Source organism: Carassius gibelio, chromosome B10, assembly GCF_023724105.1.
Source record: "Carassius gibelio isolate Cgi1373 ecotype wild population from Czech Republic chromosome B10, carGib1.2-hapl.c, whole genome shotgun sequence".
Taxonomy (NCBI): domain Eukaryota; kingdom Metazoa; phylum Chordata; class Actinopteri; order Cypriniformes; family Cyprinidae; genus Carassius; species Carassius gibelio.
In genome coordinates, this window is record NC_068405.1 from 15596366 (window position 1) to 15613830 (window position 17465).

Consider the following 17465-nt stretch of genomic DNA (forward strand, 5'->3'; position numbering starts at 1 on the left):
AGCTCTGTTATCCCAAAAGACAGAAACTCAAATAAGGCAGGAAAAAGATCTGTAAAGTACAGCTTGTTCTGGGAACTATATATCCTAAGCATTTAAAAAAAAAAAATGATGGAAGGGAGAAAAAAAAACAGACACACGAGAAGAAAAAAAAAAGGCTTGTCCTGAAAGCATGCTCACACGGAGCCATCCACACTCCCCTGTAATGTCCCTCAGCTAGGCTGAAGGAAGAAATGAATGATTTCTCAGAACTCTCACATTTATCACTGGCGGTTCCTGTAAGAACTGGTTTCAGCCAATTAATGAGGAAGTTAAGTCCATGCTGTGTGATTACTGGTCGAGAGAGTGTGTAAACCCCACCTACTCCCAGCAGGAAGGCGGGGCTCTGTGAGAGACAGCCCATATTAGGAAACCCTTTTATAAGATTTAGCCACTACCTACACTTCCCCCCTCCCTTCCCCCCCTCCAACCGAGACACACACACAGACACACACACACACACACACAATCACATGGAAAGGAAAAGAGAAGGAGATTGCCCTGGCATGGCAAATGGCCCCTCCCAAACAAGTCTAGGAAATAAATTAAAAATAATATATTTATTTATATATATGTATGTCTTAAACTAAAAGCAAGATTCTTCAAAGAATTTATTATTAAAATGACATTCACATTTTTTTTAATAGACCTGATGCTCTCCGACACATTTGGACCTTTGTTTTATCACTTTACATAGTCATGTGGCCGATAACGGTCTCTTTGAACTCTTCATTTCACAGACGCAAACAAGCCCCTCTGCCCACTCGAGTTTCCGAAAGTGCAACTTCACTGATAAACAGTAGATGAGCTCATACCGGTTATTTTGTTAAATCATTAACCAAACACACTATCATCAACCACCCATGATGTGGGTCAACTAAACGCAAACACATCAAGCCCCAAAACTGCAAATGGAAAAGCAAAATGATGCAGGCTTATAAGGACATTACTGAAGATCCACCATTAAAACCAACACCCACACACCTCAGAGGAGAACATACCAAAATCCAACCAACTGTAAACACTCAGAGAAGCTAGCATTAGCACATCTGATGCCTAATCTCAGATCTAAACCATCATTAGTTTTTTGTTTCTGTCAGCAGGGTTTTGCAGTACAGCTATAGTGAAACGCTGCTGTGCTAGAACAAAGAGTCAGATCAGAAACTTGTTTCTTTGTGTTTGAGAAATTGGCGGGCTCCAATCGAGCCTTGTCCGATGAGCCATGGTGAGTCAGTGCCTGTACGAGTCAGACCTTACACTCAATAACCGTCAGAAGCACGCTACTAAACCATGAGGACTTATCTCCATGTCCATAAAACAAGGATTTTCACTTCTGGAACGTTCTGGGGCAGGGATCTCTTTGGGAAAACATGCTGGACTAAGAAATATATACTCTCTGTCAACATTGCATGATCTGGTCATATTTATATTTTTAAATGACAAAATGTGTTGTGATATGTCTTGGAAAATGCTTGCTAAGAGCATATTTTGCTCACGGTGGAACCCATGCGATTTGTACAATGAGGGGCAATAAAAGTGAGTACTTGAAATATTTCCAAAAATATATCTGGCATGGTTTTGGAGTGAAAACATCTTTTATGGTGGGAAAGCATTACTTCTGCTGAAAGTATATATCATGGGGTTATCAGAAGAAAAACCACTTATAGAGTCAGAACCTGAATTATAGTTCATATCTGAGTAGGAAGGAAAATCCGTTTTGAGATGTTACGACAATTAAATGCTGCAGAGAGATGGAATGTATTTTTTTTGTTGCATTTGTTTTCTACTAAATAGAATAATAAAAAAAACCTGTATAAAATCTGATTAAAAAAAATCTGTATGAAATGTGTTAAAACTGTATATCTTGCTAACTTAAATTATATAAATGAATAGTCACTCCAAAACCTATTTCCAGACAGATATTTCCCTCACTATACACTAACTGTATAAATACATTTGTAATGAATTGTTCATGCAAGTAATTAAAAAAAATAATTGACAAATAACTAATGCTAAAGTTGCTTCTGTCCCTTTTGTGTGAGTAAAAAAAAAAAAAAAAACTTTATTACGGCTGCTACTGTGTAACCCTTGGATGATTAAAAAAGTACATTCAAATTTGAAGTCAAATTATCAACTGGGCAACCTAAATTATTTACTTTTCAGATATGTAAAAAAAAGTGTATTTTTGCACTGTTAAATGTGTGTTAATTAGAAGAAAATCTCTAAATGAAGGTGGGATAAGATTTTTTTATTTAAACGGTGAAATAAATGCTAAAATGTGCAAACATTGCAAACATACTTCCAATGTACAGTGCACACTGTTTATTGTGAATACATTTCTAGTGTGCAGTGCACACAATGTTTATTGTGAATAAATCTCTAGTGTACAGTGCACACTATGTATATTGTAAAAAAATATTTAGTTTACAGTGCATACTATGTGTAGTATAATTACAAGTAATTTTTCTTCATTTTTGGATTAAATGTAAAGTGTGTAACACTGTTCTGCGCACTCTACAGTGCTGACTTATTTTGCAGTAATTGCATCATAATTTCAGTTTCTAACTTTTCATATATTTACCCACTGGCAAGTTCTAAATTTCCTTTATGATTTTTCTTATGAATTAAAAGACTTCACCTTGCACAACATACAACCAACTGATGTGCATTCATTAAAATATTGGAAGAGAAATAACAGGTCAGTAATTAACTATTGTTAAAAACTGTATGTTATCAATAATCAATAAAAGATTTTCTTTGTCATATCAGTTGTTTCATTTAAGCAGGATTTACAGGAAAGCCATGCGTCATTGTTTCTCAAATCTGATCATGTAACAGCTTTCTTAGTTTCTTAGTCTAACATTTGTTTTTGTTTTTAAAAATGTTACCTTTTGTATTAAACATTTTAATATAGCAATTATATATAAATGATATTAAATTAAATACAAATCTAGAGTGAATTAGTAATGTATACTCTACATGTTTTAATCTATACATTATAAATCCAAGCACAAGTTATTTGTATTTCATATCATATTGTATCATACAATTTTTAAGTATCAGTTAAAATCAGTTCAATAATAATAATAATAATAATAATAAAAACTTTCTAAACTGACAAGACTCTTAATTTGCACCAATACACATTGTGCAAATGCACTTAATGTGTGTATGTCAGCAGATCGAGACCAAGTCTTCCCACAATGCCTGTTTAACTCTTATCTAGGATGAGTGCATCAAGCTAACAAAGTTATCAAGGTTTGCTATATTGATTGGTATTGATTAGTCATATTTAAGTGATGCTGAGGATACGTTACCTCAGTGATAAAGCACAGGTGAGCGGACAGGGGTATCTGAGGTCATTTCATTAGTATACTGGCTCCTGTGTGTCTGTCCATCTCCCTACTGAGTGACATCAGCAACAGGAAATGGGAGATGATTCAAACACATGCAGGGAAGGATGATGATCCTCAAGAACAGGATGATCAAGATGCCGGTCATCGATGATATGAAATCTAGATAAAGACAGCACAGGCTATCTCAGCTCAAGGCCTGTTTGACCACGCACGCTTCTGACTCAGCGTGCTTGAAATCTTTGCTAACGTCAACAAGATCCAACGAGAAAAATTAAAGGGAAAAAAAGAGCAACAGAAGCTATCCCGACAAGAACAGATGACAGGCTGACACACTTGAAGAGTGAGGCATGGCGGCGGGAGAAAGACTGTGATTAGCTAAACATATTAGCATGCGAGTACACTCAAAACAACAATACTTTGGCTAATATTAATTCAAATGTGGACAGAAATGGGTTTTCTTAATAAACTTAGCATTAAATACATCAAAATAACTTTCAATAGCACATATTTAATCTAAACACAAGGTAACCCATAAACCTACAACATAATGTAATAAAAACTTTAAATCCCAACATAATGGAACATTAGACACAAATAAAGTTTCCCTCCTTTTCTTATCTTGTTCAAAAATGCATAAAATAGGCTAAACACTTAATTCTAACCTTTAATCTTCCCATTCCGTTCCATGCAAAGCATGCTAGGAATTGGAAATCCCCTGCCTGAGTGCATAAAAATGATCCATGTGGTCCTGTTGCAAACTAATTAAGTAATTTTATAAAATGTATTGAAATTAACTTTACAATTTGTGTTGCATTCACTCCTTTTAACCAAATAAATGGAGGAAGCAGCATTTTTGAGTGTAAGTTGAACCAGTATAATGGATGCAAAGAACAGATTGAGGCCTTGTAACACCATTAACTGAATTACCTGTCAACACTTGTGTTTTACAAACTGTAATCTTTGGAGAGGTGACTAAATCTTACCCAGAAGTAAGAGGGGCCGTATAGGCCAGAATTATTGAAAAGCCTCTTACAAACACTACTGAAATGAAATTCATTCATATGCATTACTGAAAACCTCTCACATACACTACTGAAAACACTGATAAACCTTAATGAAATTCATTCATATGCATTACTGAAAACCTCTCACATACACTACTGAAAACACTGATAAACCTTAATGAAATTCATTCATACGCATTCATGAAAACCTCTCACATACACTAGTGAAAACACAGATAAACCTTAGTGAAATTCATTCATACGCATTCATGAAAAACCTCTCACAAACACTAGTGAAAACACTGATAAACCTCAGTGAAATTCATTCATATACATTCATGAAAAACCTCTTACAAACACTAGTGAAAACACTGATAAACCTTAGTGAAATTCATTCATATACATTCATGAAAAACCTCTTACAAACACTAGTGAAAACACTGATAAACCTCAGTGAAATTCATTCATATACATTCATGAAAAACCTCTTACAAACACTAGTGAAAACACTGATAAACCTCAGTGAAATTCATTCTTATGCATTCATGAAAACCTCTTACAAATGAAAACACTGATAAACCTCAGTGAAATTCATTCTTACACGTTACTGAAAAACCTCGTAATAAACACTAGTGAAAACACTGATAAACCTCAGTGAAGTTCATTCATGTGCATTCATGAAAAGCCTTTTACATACATACACTGGTGATAACACTTATCAACCTTAGTGAAATTCATTCATACGCATTCATGAAAAGCCTTTTACATACACTTGTGAAAACACTGATAAACCTTAGAGAAATTCATTCTTGTGCATTACTAAAAAAACCTCTTACATACACTAGTGAAAACACTGATCAACCTTAGAGAAATTCATTCTTGTGCATTACTGAAAACCTCTTACATACACCAGTGATAACACTGATCAACCTTAGAGAAATTCATTCACAAGCATTACTGAAAAACCTCGTAATAAACACTAGTGATAACACTGATCAACCTTAGTGAAATTCATTCACAAGCATTACTGAAAAACCTCGTAATAAACACTAGTGATAACACTGATAAACCTAAAAACTTAGTGAAATTCATTCATACACATTACTGAAAAACCTCTTACAAGCACTAGTGATAACACTGAAAAACCTTAGTGAAATTCATTCATATGCATTCATGGAAGGCCTCTTACATACACTAGTGAGAACACTGATCAGCCTTAGTGAAATTTATTAAAACGTATAACTGAAAAACCTCTTACAAACACTAGTGAACATCAGTGAACATCATACAAAAAGAACCATGGGATCAGCATGCAGGAAGGTGAAAGAATTTGTGTCTCTGTGTTTCCCAATGAATAACATGGGTATCTTTTGGAGGTAAACAGGTTCCAGCTTCCCTGTACTTCTCATCCCTCTATAAAACAGTTAATAATTCTCAGTTATATTCTGGATAACATTCTAATGAGCTTTTATTTCCTGTAGCCGTTACAATTTCTGTCTCTTATTTTTTTCCCCCATGCTATTCATTTCCTTGAGACTGAATTCCTCAAGCCTTGAGTCACAGGTGACCTCTGACCTCAGGTCCCTTCTAAAGCTGCCAGCCAATGTTCCCTCTAAGCTGTGCATGTGCATGGTCACACACTTCTGATGTTGCTCCCATGCAAATGGGAAAAAAATCCATAAGATTCTAGACTTTAAAAAATAAATAAAAAGAGAGACTAACCTTGATATTTTATAATTCAGAGTTCATTTCAAAATCAAGTCCACAGTTTTTTAGTACAGAAGTGTAAATATTCAGGGCTGACTAATTCACAAGATAAAAACTGCATTACTAGAGAATTTCAGTCATCTACAGAGGCAATGCATCAGTTTTGTGTGTGTTTTATGAACCTGACAAAACTTATCTTGACATTGACAATTTCCTGAGGAAAACAAGACAGAAAATACATTTTTTAAATATTAACATTAACATATTTTAGAAGTCCAAATTAGTAATAATTAATAATAAAATTAAGTCAAAATTTAAATTCATATTGCATACAGAATAATTTATTTATCTGGTTTTAACTAACTATGCATTTGATCATGTAAATTCATCTAAAACACACAAATAACAAAAATAAAATAAATGCTATTTTATTAATTGATATTAAAGTCAGATTAATAAACCAAATTAATTGTGTATTTAACACACACACACGCACACACACACACACACACACACACTAATACATCTGTTTAAATGTAAATTGTATAAGTCTATAAATGTACATCATTGACAATTATAAATGTGTATTCTATGACGGTTTAATAATCTAATTCATAATCTAGACATTATATATCTCTGTTAAGGTGGACACGCCCAATAAAAATAAGTTGTGGTCAGCAGTAACAAAAATTAGAAGGAACATTGCCGCCAGCTGATGAGGACGGCCATCTTTAAATAAAGGGTGTAAGTCATAAACCAGTGTACATCTACAGCTTCTCACACACAGAGACACATCTGTACACACTAATGAGGTGAGAGACTTAAAAAAAGGCCTTGATGAGTTTCTCCTAATCATTTACAGTGCAGGTATTTTCAAACAAAAGAAGGTCACGCTCTGTGGAGGAATTGATAAGTGCACTGCCATTCACCTTTAGTCTGGTTCTTGGTGTCAGTTAAAACTAGCTCCATGTTACATGAGGATCTTTCCCAATGACCTCATGAGCAAACCATGAGAACATGTCCTGAATGGAGATCCCCGAACTCCGGGTATTAATCACTCGTATACACACACACACACACACACACACACATACATTGCTTTACGTGCTTACATTCATTCCTGTTTTCTCCACCAGCTGTGCCAGTCCCGTGTTTAAACAGTAAGAATGAAGTAAAAAAAACAAAACAGACTAAACAAAGGAGAAGAGGAAGACAGAAAGAGAGGGGTGAGATCACTCCTATTTTGGAAAAGACTTATCAGCACGGGACTGGGAGACAGGGAATACTAATCTCTTCCCCCTTGGGTCTCAGTGCTGGCTCAGAAGAGAAAAAAACTGAGTAATTATAGCACACTCATACAAGTGTCACTTCCCACCACACCGGGAAGACACTCGTCACCTCGAACGCACAAACATGTGTACACAAAACAGGCAAGTGTGCATAAAAACGCACACCTCTACTAGAGAGCCAAAACTTTTATATTTAAAATCAGATTAGAGATCTGAAACCAAATGAGCCACTTTTTTACTGCCTACACAACCTCATTAGAGATCAATCTGGAACATTATCACTGTAAACAAATGTTTTTTGAAGTTGTAAAAAATATATATATATATATATATATATATATATATTATTGAAGTATATTTTACAAGAAAACACTTTCAGTTGTCACATATATTTAAATGTGTTACTTGCAGTTTGTAATGAGTGAAATTTACTACCAATTTCTGAGTAATTTCTTCCATTATTTTTTTCCGTGTACACATGCAGCAATTCCATGCAGCACTCAAAATGGCAGTCTGAGACTCGACCAGCAATTTATTTCAATAGAGATTGCCGTTAACAAGCTACTAAGCTAAAAACATTATACTCTAATAAGAATAACTACAAACCACATTAAAATATTGTGTACAATGCACTTAAAAAAAAAAACATTCATTTAACATTTCTATTTTTAATAATTTTTTAGGACTGAATGATGCTTAAATAAATAAATATATATACACTAATGTGTGTGTGTGTGTATGTGTGTGTGTGTGTAATAAACTACAATAAATAATATAGATGGATAAAATTGAGTCAAAAACTTGTTTCTCAAAACACTGTTTTGGAACATTTTGGACCAGCTTTTGAATCGGCAATGTCTCAGTGAGGCCTAAAACGCTGCCTAAAAAGCTGTCGCTCACTTGGACTTGGAACAGAGCACCAGTGATCAAAGATGCTTCTGCTAAAATATCAGCTGGAAATTCCAGTCGACGTCAACAAATCATTCCTATGTGCCCATGCAACAAGCTTAGGCACGAGAGAGCAGTCAGACATCAGCCATCCTCAAAGCGAACTGTGATTACACAGCAACACAATTCACAAAATCACTATGGGTGGACTGCTTACTGACTCACTGGAGGACCAAACTTGCCCAGGATGACTGCGCGGGCAAGGCCAGGCCGGGCTGCTTACGGCTGGGCCAGAGGAGGAAGGAAAACTGGGGTGTCCTACGAGAGCTACGAGAATGTCTCCTCCGCAAATACAGTGAAAGACATTCTAGTTAAAAAAGATGTCAGCAATGACACCACACAGACTATATTGATTAATAAATAAGCAATAAATAACCGTTCAACGAAGATCAATTTTGTGATAATGAAAAGTGTGCAAACAAGTAAACAGGATATTTAAACCTCAGAGCAACACTCACAATGGCATCCGATATTGACGCACTTGCGGCTGCACTGCAAGTCGAACTCACCTCCAAACCAGAAATAGGTTCGTGCATCGAGACTCGTTTTGACGGGAGTGATGATTAAGAACATGAGTTTTGAAACGGAAACACACGATAGCAACAGAGCTTCACTTATATACATATATCAATACAAACATGAAGTCGGCATGTCACATAGAAAATATCTGCATAGACTGATTGGACTAAATTGGAGTAATAATAACAACGATTTTAAGGAAGTCATAATTGATAATTTCACCTGTACATGCAAAATCCCAGTTTTTCTTTTGCTACATGCAAAAGAGCTACACAAGACGGATGCATTCACACACCTACAGAGCTGTAACCACACCGAAACGATGCTTTCTGTACAGTCATACAGTGAGGCAGCTGTAGGTTGAGTTATCCGGTGAGCTCTAGGTCTGCGGGTAAACCGTGCTCACCTTCAACAGGATGTCACCTAACCAATCACCCGTGACCCAAAGAGTCACAACCGAACAGACCAACAGATATCAAAGCTGATAACTATCATTTAAAATGTTTTAAACCAACAACAATATCAATAGGGCTGCCTCCTAATAGTCGACTAAACGTTGGTCGACCAAAAATGTTATCAGCACATGCATTTATACATTTCATTTATACTATTAATTTCTTGAAAGTTATTACAGTAGTTTGTTTTATTGTTTCATTTAAATATTCTCAGTTATTTTGTAAAATCGGATGCGTTAAAATTAAATCATTAGCATTAAAATGACAATATGCTTTTGCGCAGGAACTTTAATATGTTTGCATCAACATATTTTCTAGAGCAAACGAAATGCATTCTCTGAATTCATTCCATCTCCGCAAAGTCCTTTCATCTTAATAAACAAATAAGTCAACAAATAAATAAAGAGGTAATTTAATTTACACAGTTGTACAAAAACAAAACAAAACTGAAGAATTTAACGAAATGCCCCTAATTTTCCCCTAAATGCATAAAATAGACTATCAAGTGATTCAGCTTTGGTTTTGATTTATCTCAGACTCGAAGAAAAACTCCTGAAAAAGCACCTATACACTGCTATGCAAAAGTCAAAAATTCTTGCATGAGGTATGTGGCACACTTCTGAACATTGTGCATATAAAAAAAAATCCCCCTTCCTACACTAACATTGACTATTTTCACTACAGTTGCCCCCCTGTGCAGTTTAAACATGTCTATCTGAAAAAAGGCGGTAAAAAGATCCCGTGACTCAGATTCCCGGCTGGATGGGGCTGCAATGACTCGCACGGCTTACCGTACAACACGAGGCCTTGAGCAGGTCAGGGAAACAGTAGCTCTGCAGATAAAGCTGTCACCTCGCTCACATCTAATGAAATAAGTCATTGATCGATTCTTGCTGCATAAAGCCTTAGTAAGACAATTAAAGACCTTTTGTTCACTGTTCAACACTTAAAAAGCCTAGTTTCTGTAGTACATTATGGTGTAACTTGATTTGCAATCAGTTTATTCACCCTCTTGTGACTCTGATCCGGTATCTGTCTACTCACAAATACTGAAAATAAAGGGCTGATTATTTTCTTCTGTATTATTACGGTCAGTAGTAAGATAACTCATACTAACTTTCCAGTGAAAAGCTTGGTCACCACCCAGTCACCCTCCATGGGGACTTAACCCTGAGACCTTCAGCTCAGTGCTGTCTTTGTCCGGTGATGTCTCGAAAACAGGTGACTTTGCCTTTCGTGCTTTCCAGAAAGAAGCAAGAATTTAACTCCTCCATGCCAGGAATTCAACACCAAATTAGTTATTTATGACAACAATTTTAAGCCAATGAGCGTAGCAGAAATAGCAATGGTGGTCACTTAGTAATGTCTCCTATTAGCACTGGAATGAGTTCAGATAAGTCGAGCTCTGATTTGATTTCTAGTGTCAGGAGTATCTTTCCCATCCATCTACTGTTTACTCTAGGCCTTCTTCTCTTTTCTGTATTGTCACCATCCGTTACATTTAAAGTACTTTATTTAAAAACAAGTTAATCTGCATATTCTTTGTTTCGATAATGAGACCATTAACGAATGCTCTTTAGGAACAGCAGGAGATACTGTCAGATGGAAACGCATGAAGAAAGGACGCATCCTCTGTCGATCAGTTAGCTACCGTTCACTTTGAGCTCATATACTGAGCCTATGACTATCAATACGGCGGAAAGACTGTATTTGAATAAGCACAAAATAAGCCACACACAAAAGCATTTTTTGAATGAAAACAACTGCCCGTCTTCACCAATCAACGGTAATGATATCATCAATGGGAGGGGTTAACTGAGGTGAGACCACAGACTGTTTCAGTATGATTTAACAAACTACACAATACACACGGCACTAAGCCAACACTTAAAGTGACAGTTCCCCCCAAAATGAATATTTATTCAGTCGCAGAATGACTGAGAATGGGAGACGTTTCAGATGCGCGCTCCACTTCACTTCAGCGCTAGGCGTGAGTCAAGCGTGCACGGAAACGGTATTGAGTTTCGCAGCGTGTGCTCTTATGTTGCATGCACAAAGGTGCGCTGCCGTATCCTTTCATATCAAACCGTGAAATAAACTACGTGCACGCATGGAGTCATGGAGTTCCCAAAAAGGCAAGAAAAGCTGCCTTTAAACTGTGCATGCATGTAATATATGTTTTCTATATATATATATGTTTGATTTATATATGTATATCTAAGAAATAATACAGTTAACAAAAAAGTAGCCTAAATAAGAAAGTTACACTCTGTCTAACGGACGTGAGCGGCGTACCGCGACAGAATACTCATTATAATCAGTGATGCTACAATGGATGCAGCACAAAACGACATGACAAATCCCCACAGTATACTGCCCCGTCCTATTTATGAGGTACTGACACAGAGTTCAAATGCCCTATGTAGAAACTAGACAGACAAAACCTGTTGCGATGCGACAGTGATGCATCCGGTGAAGACACCGCTCACGGTTTCGCCGCCAAGCAAGCGGCGCATTCCCAAAGAGGTCCATCGCCCAACACAATATTAATTTGCTGAATACATAAACTATGTCTGTTTTCTGCGCTCAAACCTGCCAATCTAAAGGAAATGCTGTGTATGGTGTTTGAGGTAATTTGTGAATTACCATAGACTTACAGTCTAAATAAAATAATGGTAAAACAATTTGCGAGTATTACTGTTATTACACCTGTATACAAAACTCTGTATTATTTTTGCAATAGAGTGTGTGACATCACGTGCACTACCGCTGGTGGCGGTTGACACCCACTGTGGCAATCTACCACCGCGGTGACGTGGTTGTCATGGCAACTGTCAAAGCCCTAAGTAAAAACACCATAAAAGTAGCATAAATGTGGTATATTTGGTTTTCTAAAGGCATATTATAGTTTAAGGTTGTTATCATCTGAAAATGTTACTTTGCAGCATTGGTCACCATTCACTTTCATTGTACGGAAAAGAGCAGCTTGCACAATCTGCTAAATATCTCATTTCGGGTTGCACAGAAAAAAACTACAAAAATGAAGAAGTAATTTTCATTTTTGGGTGAACTATTCAATTTATCCTTTTAGTTTACATAATCTGAAAACAAGCCTACATGGTTTAATATCTATAATCAAGCCTGCCCTGGGCAAGGCATTAGTTCTAAGATCTTGCTTACGATTAGCCTGCAAATCAGGAAATAACAACAGTAAGTAGCATTAATATAAGACAGAACAATAAGCCACACTCCATCTGAGACAAAGGAAAAGCCGGAATTCAAAGCATTTCAGGACTACTAGACTATAGTAATATCGAATCATGCATAGTCTGAAGATAATTTGCACTGTGTGAACAAGGACACAGTTCCATTCAAGTAATTGCTTGTTTTTACATTGACTTTTAAATTCTGTTTCTCCTCTTGCATCCTGTAAAAAGCTGCTTCAGGACCCTGATATCTCCTCATGATGGTAATTTGGTTTAGTGTACTTCCACAATATAAAGAAAGACCTGAACTAACTGACGTCACAGTTTATTAAGCCCTCACAAATCAGCTAAACTTGTCAGACTTTGCCAAAACGTAATGCATAAAATAACTCTCAACTGCAAAGATAAAAGATTTTCCATTATCAACAGTTGTAAGTTATACACGTCCCACTTTACGACAGGAAGATCCATATAACAATAATAGAACACACACTGACCAGACTGAAAACAGACATCCATCGTCTAATCGTATGTTTGCTCTTCATTTAAACAATACTTTAGGGCCACCCTGGCCAAAGCCATTGACCTCGTCATGAAATACAATACATACCGAAACTGTAGCCTACATGTATATTTAAAATTCTTGGCAGACAATGCGAAAAGTCATTTCACTGGTATTAATCTTAAAATGGTAATGTCTGCATCTCCTTTATGTCTCACAGATAGGATGCATCAAATTGAGCTGTTTTTCTTAAAGTCAAGATATGGTTGTTTAGTTAATCAGGTCTGATTCTGATCTCCAGCAAATGATCAAAAAACATGAACAAAAAAATGATATGAGATTATAGTAAGTAAAAATGCTTTTCACCAGATTCTAAGGTTCAGAATTACTCTAGTACATAAACCTGCACGCATGTGGATACACTTAAAAAAAATAATAGGCATTTATGGAAAGCACTATTTCAAATAATACATTTTCTTTAATCTTAAATATAAAAATGTTTTAATTATCAGTTGCTTGCACACTGCCTGATTCAGCCATGTGTCACATGAGTCAATGAAGCCACATTTGCTCTGGTAAAACTGCAGCCTTATAAATAAGAAATAAAGCAGTTACCCAGTTTCACTTTGAGGGAAAGAGAACTGAAAGCATTTCCCATATTTGCATCAGCTACAAAAGTCCTACTAACGTAAAAAAAAAATTTTTTTTTTTAAATGTCAAAGCCGCAGTTTCTACATGCAATAGTTTAAAGATAACCAAACCTAAAATATGCCTTCAAAATACAATCTGTTTGCACAAATAGCAACTCTCAGAATTTTTAGAGCAACCAAAGCAATATTAACACTAGTTCACAGACCAAACACACTATTAACCTTCATCAAATGCTCCCACAATGCCAATAACAGGATACATTTATTGTAGCAAGAATGCAAACCAATAAAATAACAGTATATAAAAGAGTTTATTTATATAACAGCACATAAAGTTGTGTGTGAGCAAAAAAACACAACTTTCGTGCCCTGCTTGTCAAAGCAGCACAAGAACACTTTAAAATCATAGGCAAGAGTCTGTTCATTAAACTTGATTGATAATCTACTACACACAAAAGGAAAACACAGTACACAGCAATACATTCAAAAGGTGTACAGGTCTTAAAGTTGTATAATTCAACAATATGTCCTTAATTTTCCTACTGTTTTTGGTACTGTTCAAGAGACACACTGAAAATGAAAGGAATTAATTTTCCTGATTAATTAATATGCCTTTCCATAGCTTTTAAAATCATATTACTCAACAATGAAATAACACTTTAACTGACGCAATTAAGTCGAGCGAAGTTCAGTGATTATTGATGGATCTTTTAACACCTATAAAATCAAAGAGGAGACCATAACAGGAGCAAGGTAGGACCATAAATGTAGAGGAAGAAGAGTTCACAAGTGGAAGGTAGTAAAAGAGGTAAACATTAACATTTGTGTCATAAAGCCCAGGATACGGTGCGGCACACAATCCAGGCTTGCAACAGGAAGGCCTGCGTGACTTTTTCACTGGTTTACGACTAAATACATAACATTTATTGCTCTAGAAAGTTCACAGCGATGACATGAACATTCCAGAAATAACAGCATTTTATTTATTTATTTTTTTTGATTATGTGATGTTTGGATAGTTGTAGTGTAAATCTAAATGCTCTCTAAGGGATATTTATGAGCGGAGCGTAAAAACTAGTAAATGTAAACTCTCATGTAAGAGAGCTGAATGTATAGCTTGCAACGTTCTGCCAAAAATGTGAAATCTGAAACAAGGAGGACAGAGAAAACCAACTGAACTTGTTTCACTGACAGAGAAAAGAGACTTAAAATGGCAGTAAATAACATTTATCTTTTGGTGCCTTGAGGAAAAATGAAAGAGGGAGGAAAGATCTTTGATAGGGAATTATGAGTATAATCCTACAGACCTACTTCACGTTGTAAAAAGGGCACACAAGCAGCCTTTTTTTCTATAAAAAAAAGCAAATTTAAAAAAAAAAAGAAAAGTGAGGGTGTTTCTAAGAAATCTAGATATTTATCCAACAAATTCACCTTACTCTCAGAGCTTTGGTTTCATAGTTTTTAATCTTAATATCTATTCACTGATTAGTGTGTGGGGACTTTCCATTTATTTAATAATATTTCCATCATCCAACCCTAAACATAAACCTCACACACACACCATCCCGCATTGAAGTTTTTTAAATGTAATATTTAGTATGTATGTTAAGCTATTTGCTAGCCATAATGTAGGTGCTTTCACTTTTGATTATGATGGGGACATTTGGTCCCAACAATGTAGATACCTGACCTACACACACACACACACACACACACACACACACATCCACAAAAGACTTGAACAAAAAAACTCTCTGATCTGTGGTAAACTTCATGTTTCTGCAGCTTTACCTACACTTTCTCTTACACACACACACACACACACACACACACACACAATACCGCAACAACCCTATTTAAACCTCTCACACGCACACACACACACACACACACACACATGCTCAGATGGATATCAGTTGCATCATATCTGTGCATGTACTCGGTAAAACCACAAAAGGACACCAAAAAATAAACCGTAATGACACGGTAAACGCAACTCTCGAATCATATCCAGTTCTCTGAATGCATCTTCACTTTCTCTGTACTATATCTTGAGGAAAAACAAGTCCATAAATAACCCAAATCTGCTGATATTCCCTCCACTTAATTTTGGGTCAAAAACATCATGTGGACAAAAAGTGAGGAAAATAATATTGTTGTTGTTCTTCATTGGAAGCAGATTTGTAAGAAATTCCCTATAGCATCAGCAATTTTAGGAAAGTAAGAGGGCAACGAGCTGTTTTCAAAGCAAAGGGCTGATGCAATCTACATGTGCCGTTGCAGTTATGGCCGGGGTGATTGATGCTTTGCATTGTCAGGGGGCTGCCCCAAAGACAGGTGTTCACAAGCCAAAAACAGCAGCGTTGATCCCCACCTATAGCATCCTATTACCCTGTTGCAACACTACTGACCACAGCACAGGTGCTTAAGGAGTCTAGGGTTTAACACAATACAGCATGTGTTTGTGATTCAGCATACAGCAGATGGTATTAATGTGGATCTTAACAGCTCAACTTATATAACACTACTACTTCCTTGTGTTGCTTTGTGGACCGTCTCTAAAAAAAACAACAACCAGTAATGCACTTTAATACAAAAGTCTGTAGGTAGAGTAAATGTGCAAATACATACAACCCATGAGATACTTAAGCTACACTAATATATAACCAAGAGGCCTTTACAAACTTTGTAAGGCCTAAGGTGACTTTTAGTGCATATATGAAGTCATTTCCCTTCCAGTTCACACAGGTGTCCTAATTAACTATGAACATGATCCCACTAACATTTAACAACTAAACCGTGTACAGATACAGCATCTTAATTTTGAACAGTATCCATTAGTGTGTAACATTGACAATATAGGTCAAGGTCAAAGACATACTAAAATAATACAGTTTACAGAACACCAAACCAATATAAAACATACACAAATATTGATGACTGAAAGATCATGTGACACTGAAGACTGGATTAAATTCGGCTTCTAAAAATTTAGCTTTGCAATTATAGAAATAAATTATATTTTAAAATATATTAAAATAGAAAACAGTTCATTTGTTGGTTTATTTAACACCCTGCTAGCTTCTGTGGCTATTTTCATGGCGAGAAAAAAATATGGCCAAATTATATCAGGTTTTTTTGGCTTAACTCAACTATTAAAAATCTCTTCAAAAGAGTTTACTGAATAAAAAGGTTTTCTCAGAGGGTTACAATCAGCTTAATATAATAAAACATGCTTCGGGGATAAAAGTTTTCTGAAAACAGTTTAAACTATAATAACATTTTGCAATATCATTGTTTATTTAGATCGAATCAGCAGCCTTGGTGAAGATAAGGGATTTCTTTCAAAAATATTAAAAACTTTACTGACTCCAACCTTTCCAACTGTAGTGTATATTTAATGAAATAAAGCACGAGCACACTTTTTAATGAAATCATTTCACAAATGAGGAATGTTAAGTTTACAAAATTAAGCAATATATATATAGTTCAAAACGAAAATGACGAAAAGTCTTGGACACCCTCTGGTTGTCAAACTTCGTTGAACATGTTCATAGTTAATATGATAAACTACATTGGTGGTTCCTCTGATAGGACATTTGTGTGAACCTGAGGAAAATGGATTTTGCACATTCATGAAAAATGACCTTGAGACCAGTTAGTTAACATTTTATTTTTAAAGAGTAGCACTATTCTGTGGTTCAGTGTCAAAATACGTTTAAAGGGTCTTTATGTGCACTAGACAGAAGAAAAATCTATAACTTATCATAAGATGCATTAGATCTCATGTCAC

General features: G+C 35.8%; 1 long non-coding RNA gene across 2 annotated transcripts; it reads right to left on the bottom strand.

Annotated features, from left to right (window-relative positions):
- Positions 1-1600: 1600 nt before the first annotated feature.
- On the bottom strand, positions 1601-7688 carry LOC127966909 (uncharacterized). Of its 2 annotated transcripts, XR_008155739.1 has the most exons (4): positions 5397-7688; positions 4813-5258; positions 4538-4674; positions 1601-4469 (listed from the first exon to the last, which is right to left on the bottom strand). It is a non-coding gene; the product is annotated as an uncharacterized LOC127966909 (long non-coding RNA). The 2 variants fall into 2 exon arrangements; XR_008155738.1 differs by having other exon boundaries at positions 4813-7688.
- Positions 7689-17465: the final 9777 nt, after the last annotated feature.